This window comes from Prorops nasuta, unplaced genomic scaffold (assembly GCF_024137725.1).
Source record: "Prorops nasuta isolate Cenicafe-Biocafe unplaced genomic scaffold, Cenicafe_Pnas_1.2 PNAS00004, whole genome shotgun sequence".
In the NCBI taxonomy this organism is placed as follows: Eukaryota; Metazoa; Arthropoda; class Insecta; order Hymenoptera; family Bethylidae; genus Prorops; species Prorops nasuta.
In genome coordinates, this window is record NW_027116801.1 from 8,622,877 (window position 1) to 8,627,563 (window position 4,687).

Consider the following 4,687-nt stretch of genomic DNA (forward strand, 5'->3'; position numbering starts at 1 on the left):
GGGTTAAGCGTCGATTAAGGGTAATCGAGCGGATTCTCCGACAATTACGCATTCGCAGGGCGAGTAATAGGATCGATGGAATGGTGGGCAATTGGTGGATTGTGATTAACCGCCGACCGATACGACGCGCAACCGCGTTTACCGGCCACGGGAAGCCGAGTGGCGACACGAGTTTCCCAGCTCAACCGACAGATGGCCGACGGTTAGACTTCGTTTTTCACCCCTAAGCTAAGCCTCTCCGCCCGCCGTAGATCCCATGGCCTCCGGCTCAGCAGCGTCTATTCTACTATCTATCCTGCGTGGCTGCGTCTTGCTGCATGGTGGATGAATTACCGACGCGACGTCAAAACGAGGGGATCAGCTTTATGCCAACGTATAAATAAGTGGCTACAGCTACAACGTAGGACGACGTCCTCCACGCCCCCTTACGACTGTCGACTCACAGAGACGTGTTTATATTTGTGCACGCTGTTCAATCTGCCTGTCGCGCAAAATAACGCTATCCCAAGCGTTATAGCTCATCAACCTCCGCTTACGCCACGCCATCACGGTAAGAATTCATTTTAGGATCCGCGTACCGGCTTTGCCAGTGACGATTTCAAACGATCAAAATCTTCTCGCGCGGAGCGGACTGCTGCGAGAGAGGTTAGGAATTTGTCACGGTAAGTATACACGTATGTCTTTAACAATGCCATTAATTTTGTTACGTACAACGTGACTAATTGCAAGCATCTGTATGAAATACTTCTTGTGCTTAAACTGTATTTTATTGATAGTAAAATAAATCTTTCGTCTCGGTGGTCGTATTTTTTATTTCGCTGTAAAAAATTGCTCAATTACGTCGGATCCTCTAAGCAGAAAGTTTCATATCGATATTAACGGTTCGGGCGGCAGGTCTCTTTGAAGACGTTACGAAAGTATGGTCACCCCTCTTTCCTTTGGGGTGCTAGACCGCATGATTGCCGTAATTTCGACTCATTACAATTACTCTAATACCCGGCTATTAATTAACGAAGGCTAAAGAGCTTCGCATTAAATAGCTAATGTCCCATCGTCGCGGCCCGTTCGCTCGTCTGCCGCGCTGGAGATCCCAGCAATGAGTTACTACCGTGAACTTTGTTTCGCAGGTCAATTTCGAAAGCAACGTCACGATTCGCGCACTTACATCCGCACTTAATGCCAATCCCATTAATATTTGCCTTCTTACGGACAATAGAGTGCTTGAACGCTTACTTCATTATTGCATAAATAGATGTTAATGTCAGTGGGGAGAAAAAGGAAAAAAGGCATACATTTGCCCAGTGAAGTCGCAACTGTGCAGTGAATAATTAATTAATTGCACGTAAAGGAATAAAAGTGGATCGAGTGACTCGTTGGAAATAATTAGAAAAATATTGAGATGCGAGAATAAGGAAGCTAAGGTAAGTCAGTTTTTCGCACTTTTTTCATTCAAAGGAATTCCGTGATAAATTTTGGCCTTTCAGTGTATTTCGTACTATCCCGGAACCATTAATTCTTTGCCACGTATGAATGACGTGCGAATATCAGTAACGATGTTTTTTCCCCTTACGGACGGAAGATAAACTGAGAGAGGGTTCATCGATTTCTGGCACCTGCTATACAGCTCTCTCTCTTTCCGTGCGTTTTTAACATCCGAATCCATGAGACATGTTAATACATCCCACCGATTCATTGTTTCAATTTCAGGCTCACGATGATTTTTTAGCTTATCTCCCAGCTGATATGTCATAATTTCATGTTGCCATTGCATAAAAACAGTATAAGTTTCCATGATTAATTCCTCACAACACGATTGATGACGAATAAATACCAGAAGTGATATTTTTTTATGACCACAGCGAGATAAGCTGACAGAGGGTTCAATGAATTGTAGCACGTGCCACCAGGGATTTTTCCATGTACTTAAATATGCGCAATAAAAATGCTGCTTAAGCAACCTCGTATCTTTCCCTTTTCCGATTCCAGACTTTATAATACACGATTTTAATGCTCTTTTAACCACTCGCGGTCCTTCCTAAGTATTATTCATTTAAGTCCCATCATCGAGTCGTATTTTGATGATTTATTACCAGTCGCGGCTGATGCTATACCCTCTTTTGAAGCCATAAGTGCACGTTTAAGCGATAAATCTCGCTAGTCATGATAAAGGAAGCTTTTCAAATCACAACAGACGGCGAACTCGGCTTTTTTTCCTAAACCGATATCTTTTACCAAAGATAAAGAGTTCAAATTTGATATTGTTAAATAGATTTGTATATTTCCCCTTACCAACATTGTAGGTTTCGTGTTTTCAAAGCTTTCTACAAGCAAAAACCTGCGGTACCATTTTCCGATTCCGCTAATCGTTTTACGTCTTTCAATTAAGGTTTTGCAGCACTCTTGTAAGCGATTCGATCGATAATAAAGTGATAAATCTAGGTTAACCTTTCACGGTTCGTAATAGCAGCAAACTTATTATTTTGCCGTGCGTAAACAACTTGACAAATATCTTGCAACCTCATTAATCACGTAGTGCAAATTCATCCTGGATTTTGTAAATCAAAGACACTCGCGGAGACAGCTTATTTTATTATTATATACCTTGCTGAATAAATTGCACAGCTTCTTTTTCACTTTGCACGTACATACGAGTGTATAATGCCACGAATTGACTTTCATAGATTCAACTATACAAGGAGAGATTTTTACAAATGCAGAGTTATCAGTACGATAGTTCGATCGTGCACACCGAGCAACAAAATTCGTGGGAAACAATGGACAATCGGCATTTGTAAGGGATATTCTGAAGGGGAATGGGAGGGAACATCCTGCGTGGGGTACAGATATAGGTGGCCAAGTTTCACGTCAGCTCCAAGTCAGGATTGACGCCAGCCGGGACGATTTATCAGAATAGTGCACACGCCATTACCTCCGTGTCCCCACCTTAAAACCGAGATCTTGATTTCGCGTGAAATCCCGTGTAAGGCTTCCGACTTTCTTTAGGGACTTCCTTGTAAGTTTCAATCTACCGATTCCGGTCCTACCGTCTGGCCAGACCGCATCGGCAAAAAGTCTAGAAATGAATGTCCGCGAGGCGATAAAGCGTCGTTCGCTTCTTAGAGCATTAGCGTCGCTCGGCTAAAGATTATTTTTAACCACCCTTTATTTCCATTTTTAATTGGCCTTTCATCGCCTCTATAAATACCACATTGGCTGGCGTCCGAGAACTTCGCACAATCAGGTCGAGACGACGATTACGAAATTGAGAAATGAGATACATTGAAAGGTACTCCCCGAGTGTCGGAATGGAGAAAGAGAGAGAGAGAGAGAGAGAGAGAGAGAGAATAGTAATAGGCATAAGCGGATGATGAGACAACAAAGAAATCGGGCTTTCCACGAATAAAGCTACCATGCATTTGAGAAACGTGCGCGACAGTAGAGCGACTCGGCTGCTCTGCCTCCTGCCTCTAGCTATAAATAAGTGCGAAAGACCTGCGCTCTCAACTGCCGAATGGACTGGGCGTGTTTGCATTTCACGTTTCGAGAGCATCCACTCATTTATTCCGTCATATTAATTCGCTGTCTCGTCGAACAATCGTCCCAAATTGAAATCTGCGCTCGGTCGGTAAAACAGAACTCGAGTATCTCCGATTGACTCGGTTGCCAGGCCTGCGGCGTCTCTTCCCCCGACCGGAGGAAAAAAATCGCACGGACATCCTATCCAGTTTTCGAGTGGTATCGACTTTGGTTGCGGGGGGAGGGGGTAAGAGGCGTCTCACACCGGGAATTTTAAGAAGGAAAAGAAAAAGGATCGTTGGATGGATAGGGCATTTTGCATTTGAAAGGAGAAACAGCTACCGTGCATTTGTCCCCTGTTTTTGCGATCGGATCATATTAATCCATGGTCCTAATGAGCACTGGCTACCACGAGATACCGCCAGCCACTCATTATAACAGTCGGCTCAATATTTAACGCGTCTCGGAGCGTTTCATCACCTTCGATATCTCGGCAGTCTCTGGATTAGCCTGGCTGTGCGAGGCGTTTCAAAAGTCGAGTGGCACGCCGAGGACAACAAGGCGCATTGCCCTCTCCCTTTTCCCGCCAGATAGCTACCAGCTTATCGCGGGGGTTTTAATGATTGCTCTTAAAGCTACACTGGGGATCTACGAGCTATCGCAGCTACACGCTGCTCGTTCCTAAGTGAAGCTATACTCGCTACTTTAATTTTTTTTTTATACTTTCCCAACAAACATTTTCCCGCTCGTCAAACATAACCTTTGAAGATCAACGCAAATAATTCCATTAAGAACTATAAAAGCGGCCGATCGAAAAACGGAAGCGCAGCGATTAATTTAAGAAGTATACGTAAAGTGTATAGATATATATACTATATATATATGCAGACGAGAACCGTGTAACGGAAATCAGCGGGTGTAATGGTTGCAAGCTTTCGCAGAGTCCTCGTGACAGTTTCAGTAGACTCGAGAATGGTGATTGGTCTCTTACGATGTCACTCGGTTGCCGATCCTCTTGGCGATTCCGCGATAATTAGTCGATCAATCAGAGCGAGTCCGTTTATCCCGGTGCACGGGAGGGCCAAGCGAGATTCGCCGGTTAACAAGCGCAGTCCCGAACTTGACAGATTCATACCGGCTTTACATCCCCACGAATGCTTCCCCCTCGCCA

General features: G+C 44.3%; 1 long non-coding RNA gene across 1 annotated transcript; it reads left to right on the plus strand.

Moving 5' to 3' along the window:
- Nucleotides 1-596: 596 nt before the first annotated feature.
- On the plus strand, nucleotides 597-1,923 carry LOC136772917 (uncharacterized). The gene is made up of 4 exons (XR_010822525.1): nucleotides 597-662; nucleotides 1,128-1,421; nucleotides 1,485-1,638; nucleotides 1,708-1,923. It is a non-coding gene; the product is annotated as an uncharacterized lncRNA (long non-coding RNA).
- The last annotated feature ends 2,764 nt before the right edge of the window (nucleotides 1,924-4,687 follow it).